This window comes from Urocitellus parryii, chromosome 13 (genome assembly GCF_045843805.1).
Source record: "Urocitellus parryii isolate mUroPar1 chromosome 13, mUroPar1.hap1, whole genome shotgun sequence".
Taxonomy (NCBI): domain Eukaryota; kingdom Metazoa; phylum Chordata; class Mammalia; order Rodentia; family Sciuridae; genus Urocitellus; species Urocitellus parryii.
In genome coordinates this window covers 36428440-36447647 of record NC_135543.1, presented here as the reverse complement: position 1 = coordinate 36447647, position 19208 = coordinate 36428440, and the positions used below count along the sequence as shown (strand labels likewise).

Genomic DNA, 19208 nt, shown 5'->3' with positions numbered 1-19208 from the left:
AGCCTGCTGGCGGTAGGAAACTTCTGTAGTTGTCAGATGTGTTCACTGTTTTGATTGTGATGATGGTTTCACAGCCCTACACATATCAGAAATCATCTTTCTCTCTCTCCCTCGCTCCCTCTTTTTCTTTCTCCTCCTCTTCCACCTAGCCCTCCTCCCCTCTTTCTCTTTCTTACCTGGGGATTGAACTCAGGGGCACTCAACCATTGAGCCACATTCCCAGCCCTTTTTTGGTATTTTATTTAGAGACAGAGCGTCACTGAGTTTCTTAGGGCCTCGTTAAATTGCTGAGGCTGGCTTTGAACTCGTGATCTTCCTGCCTCAGCCTCCCCAGCCGCTGGGATTACAGGTGTGCGCTAGGACGCCTGGTTCCTGCCATTCCTTAACCTCATTTCCCCCCCCCCCCCCAGTTTTCCAGTCACTAAAGGATTTATTGCTGAGCTCCATTTATTTCTAAGGCAGCGGTTATCAAAGTGTGGTTTCAGGACCAGCAGGATCACTTGACTCAACACGGACTTCCATCCCAAACCGGAGTCACAATCTCTGGAGGTTGGGTCCAGAGATCAGTATTTTAAGGAGGCCTCCACGTGATTCTGCTTGCCCCTATTCTGAGGCTGGAGGGTGGTGGGGGAGAGCACAGTAAGAAAGTTGAATGAACGCTCTACTGTGAATCTGATTACGTGAGGGAGGATGGGTTAAAAAGCGCCTGCGAGCTAACGAAGAATTCATTATTCGGTCAGAAAACCTAGCCAGCCCCTGAGAGCTTTCCCGAAAGACAACGGATTCCGACATTCACCTTAAGAATCTACAGAAGGGACAGCAAGGGATCTGTCGCTGGCAGAGTACCTAGCTAAGGATCTGCTGGTTGCGGCTCAGCGGATGTTCCTGGGTTAATTCCAGGGAATCCGACCGCCAACCCTCGGTGCCGCCCTGCGCACGCGCGTCCATGCGCCATAGAGCTGAGCAATCCTCCCAGATTCCTAGAGTGGACAGGGCGATGCCTGGCTCGCTGCGTGTGAGTCTGGATAGGCAGACTGTTCGAGGTACGCGTGAGGTCGGCCCACCCCAGGCCGAGGTGTCCCAGGTGATCTTGTCTGACAAGCGGTTTCCTGAGTCCATGGATAGTCAGAACCGCCAGGGTCGCTCCTGGGCACCGGAAGCTGTCGGTTTGGGCGTCGCGTTCAAATGAATGAACGCCAGAAAATTCGGGGAGCTGGTGGAATCACGTGCGTGGAGGAATCCTCGCGAACCAGCCGACCGACCCAGGAAAGGGCTGCCTGAATTTGTGAGTGTTGGAAGGCAAAGAAAGGAAAGCGATCACGTTGATGATCAGTAGTGACCATTTTGTAAAGGCAGCAAATAACATATTCTTAACCACTGAGACAAATGCCAAAATTCTCTCCCCAGCGTTCTTTCCAGTTACCCCAATTTCGGTAGAATTAACCCCCGATTTTGTTTTACTAGCTCTCGACTTGGAATGGGGAATGTATGTCCGAGAGGGCTAATGCCAGATTCCTGGATAATGGGAAGGAAAATAAATGAATTCTAATAGAAAAGCATTTGGAAATTAAAATTTCGGTTTCTCCTTCCCTTCTTTTATATCTAGAGGCTGTGTCTGGTGGACTAGTCTCAGAAATTACATCTCTAGTTTGCACAATGATTCCCTTCTAAGCCCAGTGGTGCCAAGTTGCCTCCAGGTCTCAGACCCTTTTGTGGACAAGAAAATCTTACAGAAGAAATCATAATTCTCCAGTTGCTCCCTGAGGTGTCCATATTCAGTCCATGGAGATCCAGTTCAATTGTGATTTTCAACAACATCACCTTCTTTCAGTGAGGAGCAACATAGTTTATCTTAGTGTTTTGAGGGGATAGAATATTGCCCCATGCTGGTTTCTTTAAATAATATTGGTATTCTTCACTACCTATGTCTACACTGTGTCAGGCAATACTATATCTTTTAGTGCTTCAAGCAAAGTCTTGCATCTTTATCAAATTCTCATGCAGTTCCCTTTTTTTTTTTTTTTTTTAAGGACCTGAGTCATCTATTTTTGCCTTTATGGTCTATCACCTTAATACCAATCTGTCAATGTTTGGAATGTCCTCCTTATGATCTTTTCACATCATCTCTCTCATCTCCTATAGGGTCAAATTTGAACATTTGGAGTCTGCTGACATGGATCCAAATACTAGCTTTGTCACTGCCTCCAATAATTTTACAGTTCTGTTTCCCCACTTTATAAGTGTATAATAGTTCATGTCTTGGGGGTTTTCTTGAGAATTGTGTCTATGTATTACTCCAAAATATAGGACCCCAAAACTTAATGACCTAAAACATCAGACTTTTTTAAAGTTTTTAAAAATATTTTTTAAATATTGATGGCCCTTTATTTTATTTATTTATTTATATGTGGTGCTGAGAATCGAACCCAGTGCCTCACACATGCTAGGCAAGTGCTATCACTGAGCCACAACTCTAGCCCCAACATCATATTTTTAAACCATATTATTTCTTATATCCTTTATATCATTTAGCTAACTAATTCAACAAATATTTTCCATTGATAAATGTGTATTAATTAATAAAATCATAGCTTATTGTTTCTTGTCATGTAATTTTATTAGTTATTGAGATTTTATTTTGTGCCAGGCACTGTTCTAAGTGCGAGGGATATAGCAGTGAATTGCTATATAGAAAAAGTCCATACCCTTATGAATCTTACATTCCAGTGGGGGAAAACAGAAAATAAATAAATGTACATTATGTTATCACATAATTATAGCAGTTACAGAGAAATTAAGCCAGGAGTATTAGGATTTTAGCAGGAAACATGGCTTATTCAGTTGAGTAATTAAGTTTTGTGAGAATGATGGCTAAGATTACAAAAATTATGGGGTTGAGAACAGCTTTGAGCATACAACAGTGGAAATCCATTATTACATTTAGGAAGGGGAGAGATTGATTACTGTATCCTGGAGGATAGAACCACTTGATATGAACTTTGCCTTTTCTTAAAGAAATACAAGTATAGTTGGCCCTCCTTACCCATGGATTCCACATCCACAGATTCAACCAACTGTGGATCAAAAATATTTTGGGGAGGGCTGGGATTGTGGCTCAATGATAGAGTGCTTGCCTGGCATGTGTGGGGCACTGGGTTTGATCCTCAGCACTGCATAAAAATAAATAAATAATAAAGACATGTTGTCCATCTACAACTACCAAAAAAAAAAAATTAAAAATTGAGGGGAGGGCTAGGATTGTGGCTTAGTGATAGAGGGCTTGCCTGGCATGTGTGTAGCAGTGGGTTTGAAACTCAGCACCACAAATAAAGAATAAAAAAAAATATATTAAAAATATTTTGGGAACAAACCATAAAAAATAATACAAATTAATGACTACATAGTACTTACATTGTATTAGGTATTATAAGTATCTAGAGTTGAATTAAAACATGGGAGAATGTATGTAGGTTATATGTGAATACTATGCCATTTTATATAATGGATTTTAGTATCTGAAGCTTTTGAAATCCAAGAGGGATCCTGGAAGCAATTCCCTGCAGATACTGAGAGAATGACTAGCTCAGCAAGAAAAAAATCAAGGATATAGGGTGGACAACTTACCTTTTGGCTTGGTATTTAGCACTAACAGTCTCACATCCCAATAGTCCCTCAGTTTGGGCAAACTAGAACAATTGGTCTCTCAACTATTCTCCTACTCTTGTACAAATTTAATTGCAAGCCAGAACATAGAACCACAGGTTTTGCAGTTTATCAGTATTAATCCCCAGAGCCACAAAGAAAATATGAAGTAGATCTGGAAGGGGCTGGGGATGTGGTTCAGTGGCAGAGCACTTGCACACCTTCTTCATCTGTTGTTTGAATAGCATGAGGAACCCAAAATGGCCAAGAGGCAGACTTACCTTCAAATTTAACAAAAATCATTACTTTGCTTCATAGTAGAAGCACTTCTCCTTTGAGTACTGGAAAACTCACCAAATCCAAGATTATGAAGATATGAAACAAAATAATACAAATAGATTATTAGATATATGAGAGGAACTATTCTCTCTCCTTCTCTTTGGTTCCTATACCTCTTTATGTATTTTGGTCATGGAGAAAAAACTGTTGTCTTTAGTTTAGGAAATATATTTTGTCCTATAAGACATCACCCCAGATTTAGCCTTTAGCCATTATCTCAATCCACATACTTCTGGATGATGGGGCATATAGATAGATTCATTAATTACACGTATCTGAACTCACTGGTATACTTCTTTCCCTGTTAAGATGAGTTATTTGGAGGCAATACTGTATAGAATACCATAGTATTAAAAATATCATTCTCTTAAGTCAATACAAATTTGTATCTGAACTATGTATTTCGTTCTTTGAAAACAAATTGTTGCTGTCTATATGATATAAGTAGTCCAGAGTAAGGGATCTATCATCTAAAGGCTAATTGGTTCTTGTCTAGGGAGTGGTACTTTTGGGGGGGGGTATAGTATTCACTTTGAATATTGGCTGTTTGGGCACATAGCAGTGGTAACAGGAATATCAGCCTTGGAGAGGGGAAGTCCATATTGTTGAAGCCATTTACAGCTTCCATTCCTGCTGCTATGACCACTCCGTACATAAGTCCATTGTATAAGCATTGGAAGAAGGCTGATTGACATTCATATTATGGATCATTATGCCTAATTGTTCTAGGGGCTTCTTTCTCTACAGTATATGCCTTTTACTGAGGATTCACAAGGAACACAAATATTTTCACATTCTTTGCTCATTCTAGGAAGTCCATCCTCATATTTTGCTTCTATAATCCTCATTTCTGCTATTCCAATCTAATTCTTTTAAAGTAACTATATATTCTGATAACCCATTAGTAACTACCTAAAAATCAATGTAGGCATATTTCTTAGACTGTGCTGCCTTTCATGAAAAGTGGACAGATGTATATAACCACGTGTATACCTGAAATTCTGCCAACTGGAAAGATTTGCCTTTATCAATGTATTTGAGGCCATCACTAAGTAAGGGTGTAAGTAAAAGTTTTGGGCTGGTGCTCACATGCTGCCAAACCCATCTGAAAACTGACTGTTTAATTTCCGCTTGTCTGTTAACTAGTATCAGGGAATTCCTATAAGGTCGTTGAAAGAGAAGTAACAAAACCATAGGAAAAAGTAATATGGAATCCAAATCCCTAGCCCCTGGAATTTACTGCTAGTTAATTTTACAATGGAATGCTGGGTTTTGCATCATTTTTTATAATCGGTAACAAGTACACAATGGCCGTTTGTAATATATAGCCACCTGGAACTCTGTGATCAAGCATTAAGTCTAACAGTGCCCAATAAATAATAAGCCAGGATTTGCTTCACATAGAAAACTCTTGTCAGAAGAGGGAATGGCTCTAAGCAACTTCATGAGACCCACTCTGTCTTTAAAAAAAAAAAACAATGGAAAGGTTTTGATTTCCTTTTCTTTCTTTCTTTTCTTTTTTTTTTTTTTAATTAATACCTTATTTTTTGGCCCAAATAGCCGCACAATGCTGGGTAGAGCCCAATCAACTTCTTTTCATTTTTCTGCACTCTTTCACACTGCTTACCTTAAATATGCGAATAAAATAAATTGCTTGTGGGCTGGGGATATGGCTCAAGCGGTAGTGCGCTCGCCTGGCATGCGTGCAGCCCGGGTTCGATCCTCAGCACCACATACAAACAAAGATATTGTGTCCGCCAAAAACTAAAAAATAAATAGTAAAAACTTAAAAAAAAAATAAAAAAAATAAATTGCTTGTGTATTAGCTCTAATTTAGTCATACTTTCCTAATCAAAGTAAATAGGTTTCAGTATTCCCAGATGTCCTTTAATAATCATACAGAGCACATCTGGTAAGTCATTTCTATAAATAATTAATATGGTCCATTACTATTGTTTCTTCCAGCAGCTTGTGAGTCTGAGGCAAAAAGACTGTGAGTTCAAAGCCAGCCTCAGCAAAAGTGAGGCACTAAGCAACTCACTGAGACCCTATTTCTAAATAAAAAATACAAAATAGAGCTGGGGATGTAGCTCAGTTGTCAGGTGCAATCTCTGGTACCAAAAAAAGAAAGAAAAGGGTAATTTCAGCATTCCCATATTGTTATATTTGTAATCTGTTTCACCTGAACTTTCTTACAGCATGGAGAACACTTTCCATTTGGATTTTGTTTATTGTTCCAGATATTGAGACTAAGATCAAAATTGGACAACCAGCTTCAGAGGAAGAAATTACAGCAAAATTGAAATGTTGACTGAAGGGTTTGGTAACCCCAAAGAGGATGTTCTCCAGAACTCTGAAGGCAGAGAATTCTGTGAATTTGGAGATAAATTGAATAAAAAGTATCAGACCCTTTTTAAAAGAAGACAATATAACTGTGAGGAATGTGGACAAAGCTTTGCTTGGAGTACAGGCCTTATTCAGCACCAGAGAAACCACTGGAAAAAACCCTATGAATGTGATAATTGTGGAAAGGTCTTTTGAATGAGCTCAGCTCTGGTTATGCATCAGAGAATTCATACTGGAGAGAAACCCTATCCTTGTAATTGGTGTATTAAAAGTTTCAGTCAGAGTTCAGACCTTATTAAACATCAGAGTCCACACTGGTGAAAAACCTTATAAATGTGATGAAAGTGGGAAAGCCTTTAGTCAGAGTTCAGATCTTATTATACATCAGAGAATCCATACAGGAGAGAAACCTTATCAATGCAGTCATTGTAATAAAAATTTTAGCCAGCGCTCAGACCTAGTTAAACATCAGAGAATTCACACTGGAGAGAAGCCTTATATGTGTAACCAGTGTAATAAACAATTTAGTCAAAGTTCTGATGTTATAAAACATCAAAGAATCCACACTGGGGAGAAACCATATAAGTGTGATGTATGTGGGAAAGCCTTCAGTCAGAGCTCAGACCTTATTCTGCATCAGAGAATCCACACTGGGGAGAAGCCATATCCATGTAATCAATGTAGCAAAAGTTTCAAGTCAGAATTCAGACCTTATTAAACATCGAAGGATCCACACTGGAGAGAAGCCCTATAAATGTAATGAGTGTGGAAAGGCTTTTAATCAAAGCTCAGTTCTTATTCTGCATCAAAGAATTCATACCGGAGAAAAACCCTATTCATGTAATCAGTGCAGCAAAACTTTCAGTAGGCTTTCAGATCTTATTAATCATCAACGAATTCACACTGGAGAGAAGCCTTATCCATGTAATTAGTGCAATAAAATGTTTAGTCGAAGATCAGATCTCGTTAAACATCATAGAATTCATACAGGTGAGAAACCCTATGAATGTGACGACTGTGGGAAAACCTTTAGTCAGAGCTCCAACCTTATTCTACATCAGAGAATCCACACTGGAGAGAAACCTTATCCGTGTAGTGATTGCACTAAAAGTTTTAGTCACCATTCAGATCTCGTAAAGCATCACAGAATGCACACTGGAGAGAAACCATATGCTTGTAATTTGTGCAATAAAAGTTTTAATCAAAATTCAGACCTCACTAAACATCTGAGAGTGCACTCTGGTGAAAAGCCCTATCGTTGTGATAGTTGTGAGAAAACCTTCAGTCAGAGTTCTGACCTTATTCTTCATCAGCGAATTCACACTGGAGAAAAACCATATCCATGCACACAGTGCAGCCAAAGTTTCTGTCAGAACTCAGACCTCATAAGACACCAAAGAGTCCACACTGGGGAAAGACCTTATAAATGTAATGAGTGTGGGAAGGCTTTCAAAAGTCAGTGCTCAGCTCTCATCCTGCATCAGAGAATCCACACTGGGGAGAAACCATATCCATGTGACCAATGTAGCAGAAGCTTTAGTCATCGCTCTGAACTCATTAATCATCAAAAAATCCACACAGGTGAAAAAATCATATAAATGTGATGCGTGTGGGAAAACCTTCACTATGGGAACAGATCTCATTGATCACCAGAAGATCCACACTGAGGACAAAATGTACCAGTGTGTTCAGTGCAGCATAAGTTTTAGCCAATTCTCTGATCTTATTAATCATGAGAAACTCCATTCTGGGCAAGACAGTTTAAATGTGATGAATGGGGAGAAACCCTTACTGTATAAACCAACTTTATTCAGTTCCAGAGACACTATACCAGAACAAAAATCTTTTGAATGCTATTGATGACCATGAAAAAGGTTTTAATCAATATTTAGCTCTTATGCTCAATTTAAAAACAAAACCCACTGGAGAGAAAAATAAATCAGTTTTTATAATGACAATTTAATTTGAAGCCCATACATTACTAAAATTAAGAAAAAAATCTGAGGAAGAGTTCTGAGATTTGTGGGAAACTCTTCAGTGTGAATAATTTTTTTTTACCAATTGTCTGTTAGCAACAATAGAAAGAAATTCTATCTTTGCTATAATGTAAGAAAAGCTGTCTTTTATTCAGACATAGTCCACAAAAGAGGAGTTGTATCATTGTAAGAAATATATAATAACATTAATGCAGAAGTTATCAAATATTTTAAAACTCAATGTGTAGAGGTGTTTAATCAAAACTCAAAAGGAAATGTATTAGTTTTAGAATCTCAAATCTTTAGTGAGTCTATATTACCAATGGTATATAGAAATTATTTTAGAGAATGTGGAGAAAACAAATCCCTTTCATATCTAAGTTGGCATTTATATAGATGTCTGACAACTAGAGAGTCCTACCTTATGCTCACACTAGGTATCTATGCATTCATTGTGTGTGAACACACTATGCTATTGTGGTATTAAGCTTACTAACTAGATATCCCAAGTGCTCCCTTTTCTCAAAAGTTATTTTGTTTTGTTTTGGTTTGGTTTTCCTAGTAAACATGAGCTTGTGTGAGTTCCTGTACTATACACAACAAATGCTGATTTATTTCGCTGTCAGTAATGCAGCCCATAAACTTTAAAATGTGAAATCACTTTCTCACTGCCATTTAATTACAGCTTTGAAATGTGGAACAGGATTTTTAAAAGCAAATTTCTTTATCAAAATATGAAGATTTTTCTATTACTGCTTATCTTGTCATCTATTGAACAAAAATGATGGCTGTGATATTGTTATTTATAATAAGAAATATATACAGTATTTCCTCTGTATCCACAGGGTATACCCAGTGGAAGCCTGAAACTTTGGACAGCACTGAACTTTATAATGCAATGCCTTTTCCTTCTTAACTAAGCACTTTTCCTGCACTTTGGCTGTAACTTTTACAATTCGAGGTGCAACACCAAAGCTAGAACGAATTTTTTCTATTCACAATTTCACTGGTAGAAGATTTATTCTTACCATAGATCTTAGCAACCTCTGCATACAATTTTTTTTCTTTCCATAAATAAAAATTTCACCTTTTTACTAAAGGAAGTGTCTTGGCTTCTCTTTGGTATATCCAAATTGCCAGCATTACCACTATTATGCATTGGGGCCATTATTTAGTAAAACAAAAGTTACTTGAACACAGTATGATATAAAAAAATAAATATTAAAAAAAATTTCTCTCTCTCTCCTCCCACTCTCTCTTTAAAAATAATCCCCAAATAAGTGATATTTCTACACACTATTAATGAACAATATACAATCATACAGTCTGAAAAGAAGGTGAAAAAAAACAGTTCTGTTTATAATAGCACCCAAGGAAAAAAAAAAACTTATGAATAAACTTAACCAAGGAGTCCTGAAAACAACAAAACACTGCTCAAAGACACTTGTTAGTAACTTTCCATTGCTATGACAAAAACACCCGAGAAATAGCTTAAAGGAGGAAAGATTTATTTTGGCTCATGGTTTCAAAGGTTTCAGTCATGGTCAGTTGGCTCCATTGTCTGTGTCCCTCATTAGGCAGCTCGTAACAGTGGAAGGCTGTGGGGAAGCACAGCTGCTTACTTCATGGGCAGCTTGGAAGCTGAGAGAAGGTTTAAGGGGCTGGGGACAAAATATACCCTTCAAAGGCACACCCCCAGTGACCCACCTCTTCCAACTAGGTGCCACCTCCTAAAGTCTCCACCACCTGCCAATAGTGTCATTGGCTGGGGACTAACTCTTTAACACATGAGTCTTTGGAGAACATTTTAAGGTTCAAACTATAATAACATTAAAGAAGAAAACACATATAAGTGGAAAGATAGGTACAATTCCTATCAAAGTCCCAATGACAAGTTTGCATAAATAGAAAAAACAGAGTTTCTCACTCGGGATGCCAGCTGCCAGGAACCTAGCATTTGGCCTGGCCAGAGCCTCACCTCACCCCCACCCCCGTCCCCAGCCAGCCTGGCCCCTCAGATGAGAGCTGTGACTAGGCCAGTAACCAGCAGCAGCCTCACCATCTGCAGTTGGCTCACCTGCTGTTGCACCCCAGAAGCCAATTCTGATGGACTAAGATGGCAACCACTGCAGCTGGTGTGGCTTTGGGCTCTGCTGTCTGGCATATGCTGGGCCATGACATCACTGGGAGCTTCAGTCAAGGAAGTAATGCTGAGCCCTCAATATAAGTGATATCACTTACCAAGAGCCTTAGGGATAGCAGCTAGCAGCAGCTTGGTGGCCTCTGCTTTTATGAGAAAACAATTTTTGAACTGTGCCAAGAACCAGAGTGATATTAAGCTCTGTAAGGTTTTCAGTGAGGTGCTAAACAGTGCAGAACTGCAAATGTGTTAGTCTAATCAAGAAGTTCAAGTTGAAGAAATGGAAAATCAACTCTGATGACCAGGTTACTTTAGCATAAAACTTTAATTGATAGTGAAACTAAGAAATGTAAAACCTCTATAGCTTCAGTTATTCTGAATGGCAGTAAGTATTCTAACTGTATAGAAGTTCACTGTGTTGGTACTGAGCTTTGATTTAACGTTTTCACTAAATTTCATCTGATCTGCTTATCAAAAGGCAATTACCTGGGACTAGTGGAACTCTCATACTGCCTGCCTATAGGTCTAGGGGGCCCACAGGAAGCTTCACAGGAGCTCCTTCCCTATAAACCATGTTGTGGAGGAAAAAGTGGCCATTTGCAAAATCAAGGATCTGCACACTGCAGGAAAAGTTAGATGGCCACCTGCTTTTATAAGAAATAGAACACAACCACAGCCTATTTGTGTATTGTCTAAATCTTCTTTCTGCTGCAATGGCAGAGTTGGGTATGTGCAACAGAAACTTACCCACAAAGCTGTAAATATTTATTATCTGTCCCTTTAAAGAAAACAGTAGCCAACCTCTGATTTAAGTGAGAATTTTCTTTTTACAAAATTTTATTGATTTATAATAATAAAATAAAATTTTTCCCTATTGTTCTATCATAACACATTACCTATCCATAAGCATAGCTTTACATCATCACTTTAAATTATGTCTATAGTGGATATTTGTAATTACTTTCTCAGCCCCCCACCCCCCACAGCCCTACTCTAAGCTTTCTCATCTAATTTTCCTTGAGGTAAGTCACTTTCCTTCTGGACCACTAGCTTTTTGAACTTTAAATTTTGACATAATATCAAACCTACAGGAAAATGTAAAAATAATGTGAAAAATTTCAACATACTTTAAAAACCAGATTTATCAAATGTTAACATTTTGCCACATTTGCTTTATAATTCTCTACTTATGAATCTATTTATTCTGACATATATACACATATATACTGTGTGTATTGCCATATGTGTATTGAAGTTTTGCCTGTATTGTAGAGTGAGTTGCAGGCACAATTCCTTAGACCTTTATTTTATATTCAGTAGACATTTATTTATTTATTTATTTATTCGTTTATTTATTTATGGATGGTACAGAAGACTCCAGGTACCATAGTCCAGCCTCTTGGGAATGTAACCCTGTCTTCCATATGCTTGTAGTCTTACAATTTGGCTTCTCTTATCTGTTCCTGTGCCTTTTTATCCATTTTCTTCTTTCATTCTTTCACTGTAAAAACAAGTATTCCAATCACCAAATGGGCAAAGGAACTGAACAGGCACATCACAGGAGAAATGCAAGTGGCCTACAAATATATGAAATAAATGTTCAACATCACTGAGGCTCTCCTCTGGGATCCACAATGTCCAACAGGAGCACAGTGGTGAGCGCCAGGAGCAGAGCAGACCAGGCAGCCTTCCGAAGATAGGATTTCACCTACTTGAAGACACGTGCATCTCCACCATCTGCCTGAAACTTCTATTTTATTTATTTATATGTGGTTCTGAGAACGGAACCCAGGGCCTCACACATGCTAGGTAAGTGCTCTGCCACTGAGCCACAATCCCAGCCCCACAATTCCTTTTTGATATTTAACTAAAGTAGGATGAAAGACGGTTTGGGACAGAGGTATGGTATGGTCTGACTTTCATGTGTTTTGCACTCCTGCCTAATTAGTCACTGTGCCAAACCAAGCTTATAAGCCTCTACTTATTTGTAGGGCCAAAGTTTTCTGCTGCTTGTTACTGATGCAGATTGCTTGGTGCCATCCACCCCCGAGGCTGCTGACTCCTGATCATTGCCTGCCTCTCATCCTATGCTGTTTTCTTGGAGCCTGACTTCTTCAGGGGTTGCTGCTGGAGGGACTGAATGGTGGGAACTGGAAGTGTGAAGGAATTGATGCTCTGTTAGTGTAAGGTCAACCGGAGGAGGAGGGGAGTCTGCCAAAAAGTCTCTCTCCTGCATACCACATAGTGAGAGGAAATGGAGTTCATACTGCCTGCACTCTCAAGTTGTTCAGTGAGAGTAAGTGTGGGAGACCATCCTTGCACGTGACTGAGTTTCCTCCCCAGCTGGGTGTGAGGCCCTCAGACACTTTTTGTGTTAGAGTTTTCCCCACCCTTCTTGGGTTTGAGAGCTTGTCCATGTGGAGGCGTGTCTCACCACTGCCCTCGAAGATCCAGTCATCTCACCTGACCTTGGAACACTGCTCCCCTTGACCTTCATTGGATGGCATTTTCCCCAGAATTCTTTGTTCCCCAATAAAAGCTCTCCCTAGAGTTCTCTCTCTCTCTCTCTCTCTCTCTCTCTCTCTCTCTCTCTCTCTCTCTCTCTCACCTCTTCAGTAAACCTCACTACTTCCCGGGGTAGCTTGAGACTGGGGGTTCCAGGAGCTGTCCTGGAGATGGTTTAAAGGTAATGGGAATCTGTGTCTTTAAACTCCCTGAGGATTTTCTCATGTGACCGAACTGTTCACTCCATCTGCACTGGCTGCAGACTAAATGTGGCGCCCAATGTGGGGCATGAACCCTGAGATTAAGAGTCTCATGCTCTACTGACTGAGCTAGCCAAGCCAATATCTGAACACAAGCGAATGAATTCTGAAACAGTTCCTTTTTTCCTATGGGGTCTCAGAACATCCTGACAAAGTTTATTTGCATTTACAAATGCTAACTACTTAATAATAAATTCACAAGCACCTGGGTCTCTGATTGATCTGTTAGCTGTTTGATAAAGTCTATCTACAAAGTATGAGTACAGCTCGTCTGTGCCCTGTTTAACCTTAGTCAGAACTAAACTAGACTGGTTCCAAGAGTTAATTTGGTGCCATGCATTTAGCACATGCAGTTATCTGATAGTAGACTTCAGATTCGTAATTCAACTGTCTTTCCAAGTCCACAAATTCACCCATCCCTAAAAACATGTCCACAGGGGTTTCAATATCCTGCCTTCGATTTCTTTCTGGTTGCTATGAACAATAATCGGTAAAATAGGACCTCCAAAGCAAAATATCTCCACCGCTTAAACAAGAGCACTTGATAGACACCCAGTCACTGGGAGGAAGTGGCTGATGGCAAATTGTTTTGAGTAAGCTTTTGAGTAAATGGCGAATTAGGACCATATACATCACGAGCATTTTTTAACTCCTTAATAGTTTTAAATGGTATTACCGCATGGACACGAACACGCTGATCTTGGTCGTTAACCTATTCAAAAACTGGGAAAAACTAAAATCTACTAATGTCCTCCCTGGCTTCCTGAGCCTTCCTGAATCCGCATTGTAACAGTGTGAGAAAAGTCATTGCTCGCTCAGAGTACCTGTTAAAATTTATCCTCCTAACTGGAAGTGGCCAGATCTGAATGGCTGGAGCAGGTCCTGCTAGACATAATCTGTTAAAATTTCCTGGTAATTCCTTGATTTCACTGTCTGGCTCATCTCCCTCAGTCTGAGACTCATCCGTGTGTCCTTTCTCGCCACTGAACCATTCACACCGTCTGTGCTGGCCGCCGACTAAAAGTAAGCAAACACCTGTGCCTCTTTACAAGCTGCATGTCTCAATAACACCTACTCATATTTGCTCTTCCTTGCCTCACCTTTCATCTGCCCTCAGTCATGCTTTTCTGGAATTGCATCATTCTGACAATGTGTTAGCAATAATGTTTTTGCCATAGGCTGTGTTCTTTCAGGAATCCAGAGTAAGGCAGGCAGCAAAGTGCACATAACTGGTAGGCAAAGAGATGTGAATCTGGAATTCACGAAGAGGTTGAGGCTGGGGATGTAGATTTTGGAGTTGTAGATAGTATTTAAAGATATAAGACCAACTGAGATCAACTAGGAGTGAATAGATAAAGAAAAGAGATCTGAACAGTGTGCCCTCTAGCATTCCAACATATAAAAACAAGACCAGAGAGATGAGGAAGCAAAGAACATTGTTCTGCAAACCAAATAAAAATGTCAATTTTGCAAAATACTATGGATAACTAAGCAATTTAAGTCTAAGAAATGAGAATTGTTATCAATAACAGGGATTTTAGCAAACTTTGCTAGAACTCTTTATGTGGAAAAGAATTTGTATAAAATATATGGTAATTGTACCCTTCTACTGCCTAGTACAGATATGTATCTTCTTTTTTTCTGATCCTTCAGGCTAGAAGTTTATTGATTTAATTAATTTTTTTTCACAAGAAGGCCTTTGGTGTAAATAGAAGAAATTTATATTTTTCTCTTTCCTATTTTATTGATTTCTAAACTGTTATTTTCTTTGAGTTTAATTTATTGTTTTTCTATGTTCTTAAGGTAGAGACTGAAGTAATCGAATTGAGAACCTTTTTTTCTAATATAGGTGTTGTATTGATACAAATTTTCCTCTTAGTACTACTTTAGCTGTTATCTCATTAGTTATTAATGGTATTATTTTAATAGACTATTTAAAAATCTGTCACAAGGCATTCAAGTCAGAATATCCTCTAGGCAGTTGTAAATATGATTCTGGGTAGAGGTAAAATCTGTGGTAGATCTGGTTGTTAAAAATTGATGCCTTACAAGTGGATCAGATCATCCAGAGGTTATTGAAATAAAGAAGAGGAGGAGAGGGATTAGGGGAGGAATTAAGGGAGGGCAGATTGATCCAAGTACGAACTACTTAACAAACATATATGAGCTCATCACCATAAATCCTGTTATTTTGTACAATTGACATGACAAATAGTTGGGCTCAATGGTGAGGTCCTATAATCCCAGTCATTCTGGAACCTGAGGCATGAGGATCTCAGGTTGGAGGCAATTTAGTGAGATCCTGTCCCAAAATAAAAAATAAAAAATTCTGGGAGTATAACTGTGGTAGAACCAGTGGAAACCCCACTGAGTTCAACCCTGAATACTACCAAACAAGCCAGCAAAAAACAAAAACTAACAATAAGGAGAGGAGTGTAGGTGAGGAGGTAGAGAGAGAAGGGGAGAAAGTGGGAGAGAGTGCACCAAGCTCAGGAAACCACAGCATGGTTTAGGCACTGAGCAGGGTGGTGATTCTGTGAGGAGGCAATAGACTTTTTTAGGAGTGGTTTTGGGCTTTCAGCAAAATTGAACAGAAGGTCATGGATTTCCCATATACTCTATACTCCTACACATGCATAGCCTCCCTCATTATCACTATTCCCTACCAAGGTGATATCATTATTACAATTAATGAGCCTACCTTGACACATCACCCAAGCCTGTATTTTACATTAGGATTACTTTCAGTGTGGTACATTCTGTGGGTTTGGAGATTATATATATATATATAATGTTATTATATATAACATTATATGTATATAATACTATACTATACTATTGTAGAATCATAGAGAGTAGTTTCATTGCCTCAAAAATTCTCAGTGCTCTACCCATTCATCCCCTAACTCCAGTGATCACTGATTTTTTCAGGTGTCTCCATAGTTTTGTTTTGTATAGTGTTATATAGTAGGAATTACATGGTATGTAACCTCTTCAGATTAACTTCGTTCACTTAATAATATGTATTTGAGTTTTTATCAGGTCTTTTCATGCTTTGATAGCTCATTTATTTTTAGTACTGAATAAAACTTCAACATCTGGAATTACCACGTTAATCCATTCACTTATTGGAGGACATTTTGGTTGCTTCCAAATGTAGGCAATTATTTTAAAAAGCTACTATAACATCTTTATGGAGGTTTTGTGTGAATATAAGTTTTCAACTCCTTTGAGTAAAAACCAAGAGCTACAGTTGTTCAATTGTATAGTAAGACTGCATTTAGCTTTGTGAACTGCCAAATTGTCTTCTGCAGTGGCTTTACTGTTTTACATTCCCACCAGTCATGTGTGGAGAATACCACTTGGTCTACTTCCTTATCAGCACTTGGTGTTGTCAGTGTTCCAGATTTTGGCCATTCTAGTAGTTGTGTAGTAATATATTATTCTTGCTTTAATTTGCATTACCCTGATGATATGATGTGGAACATCATTTCAAGTGCTTATTTGCCATCAATATGTTTTCTGTGGTGGGGTGTCTCTTAAGGACTTTGATTCATTTTTAAATCAGGTTTTTGTTTTCTTGTTGAGTTTTAAGAGTTCTTTGTGTATTTTGAAAATATATTTTGTACAGTGTTATATAGTAGGAATCACATGGTATGTTAGTAACCTCTTGTACAGTGTTATATAGTAGGAATCACACAATATGTAACTTCTTCAGATTAACTTCAGGATAGAGTATATGGGAAATACATGACCTTCTTTGTACAGTGTTATATAGTGTATTTTATTAAGTATTTTTTGTAAATATTTTCTTCCAGTTTGTGAGTCCACCCCTGCGTGTGCTCTCTCCCTTTCCATCTCTCCCCCACTGTCTCTCTCTCTCTCTTATTCTGGGTGCTGGGGATGGAACCCAGGAGTAGTCTACCACTAAGCTACATCCTCAGTCCTTTTTATTTTTCATTTTGAAACTCAGGTCTCACTAAGTTGCTGAGGCTGGGCTTGAACTTGCAATCCTCCTGCCTCACCCTCCTGAGTTGCAGGGATTGTAGGTGTATGCCACCATTTTCAGCTGGCTTTGCCTTTTATTTTCATGATTATGTCTTCCACAAAGCAAAATCTTTAATTTTAATGAAGACCAGCTTATCAATTCTTTCCTTCATAGATCATGCCTTTGGTGTTGTATCTAAAAAGTCACTGGTTGGTGTAAGCACAAATAACTGGAAATGGAAGCAGACCTCAAATGGATCAGCAAGCTTTTGTTTATTCAGCAGTGGAGTCAATCACTCAGGCATCAGAGAGGCTCATTTTTGGAGTGGAAAATAGCCTCCGGTTATGAAGGATTCTGAGTTTTATAGGTTACAGTATGAGTGGTTAATTATCAGAGGCTCAGGCAAAACATGGCGGTCTGGGCAAAGTTGTAAAGATTCGAAACTCATTGTTACTGGGGATGGATGAAAGCTCAGAGTTCGGGCCCCCACTGCTTATTTTCTTCCTCTGGGGTCCACTGTTACCCAGAGCTTCACTGTTTACCCTCTCCTTCCTGGACTCATGGACAATGGGAAAGGGTGAAAGTCCAGGACCCAGCGTTTCAGTATCCACCTCCTACCTTCAGGACCCTTGGTTGTTGGGAAGGGATGAGTGTTTGCTTTTGGTGGAGATGCTGGGGATTGAACCTGGAAAGGGATGAGTATTGCTTATTTTCCTCGGGTCCATTGTTTCTTGGAAAAGACTTACTGGGAGAGGATTAATAATTGTTTTCCACCACCCTCCTCCTCCTCCTTCGGGTCAGACACTTTTGGGGGGTTGTCATTTCCCTGTCCTGGGGGTTATAGTAAACCCATATCCTTCAATTAGCCCCGAAGTATCTGATTTTCTGTGGGTTTTTTAGTAGTTTTGCAATTTATATTTAGGTTTATGATCCATTTTGATTTAATTTTTGTGAAAGATATAAGATTTGTCTTGATTCTTATTTTTAATTTTTTGTACTGAGGATTGAGCCCAGAGGCGCTTTACCACTGAGCCACATCACCAGCTCTTTTTATTTTTTATTTTGATACAGGTTCTCACTAAATTAGTTAGGAACTTGCTAAGTTGCTGAGGCTGGGCTTCAACTTGCAGTTCTCTTTGTCTCAGCCTCCCCAGCTGCGGGGATTATAGGTGTGTCCTACTCCACCCAGCAGTTCCAGTATTATCTGTTGGAAAGACAATCTTTTTTTTTTTTTTTTTGAGAGAGAGAGAGAGAGAGAATTTTAATATTTATTTTTTAGTTTTTGGCGGACACATCTTTGTTTTTGTATGTGGTGCTGAGGATCGAACCGGGCCACACGCAAGCCAGGCGAGCGCACTACCGCTTGAGCCACATCCCCAGCCCCAAGACAATCTTTTAACTCCATTGTATTGCCCTTGTTACTTTGTCAAAGATCAGTTGACTACATTTAAGTAGGTCTATTTTGAGGTCTCCATTCTGTCTCCTGGATCTACTTGACAATTCTTTCACCAAGACTATTGTTATTGTAGGTTTATAGTAAGTTTTGAAATTGGATATTGCCTGTCCTCAGCTTTGCTATTCTTCAGTATTGTGTTAGCTGTTATGGGCATTTTGCCTCTCCATGTAAACTTTAGAATCAGTTTGTCAGTATTCACAAATTAGCTTTGATTTTATTGGGATTGCATTAAATCTAGAGAAGTTGAGTACTGACATCTTGATATTAAGCTTCCTATCCATAAATGTGGATGTCTCCATTTTATTTAGTTTTTTTTTCAATCTAAGTTTTGTAGCTTTCCTCATATAGATCTTGTGAAATTTTTGTTAGATTTATATCCATTTTTTTAGAGGGACTGGTATTGTTTTTAACTTCAAGCTTCATATGTTCATTGTTGGTATACAGTTAAATCTTTGTATGACTTTTTTCATTAGATGACAGGCATTGTATATTTTGTGCTTTGTTGGGTGCTGCATATTTCAAAATTCATCCATATATACATATATATACCCTGTAT

The 19208-nt window shown here is 38.9% G+C and overlaps 1 protein-coding gene and 1 pseudogene across 1 annotated transcript; one reads left to right on the top strand and one right to left on the bottom strand.

Annotated features, from left to right (window-relative positions):
* Znf24 (zinc finger protein 24) overlaps nucleotides 1–19208 on the bottom strand; it is a 56208-nt gene that overhangs the window by 23755 nt on the left and 13245 nt on the right.
* Nucleotides 1014–7925, top strand: LOC113190643 (uncharacterized; annotated as a pseudogene). The gene is made up of 2 exons (XR_013342383.1): nucleotides 1014–1285; nucleotides 6222–7925. The product of XR_013342383.1 is annotated as an uncharacterized LOC113190643 (transcript).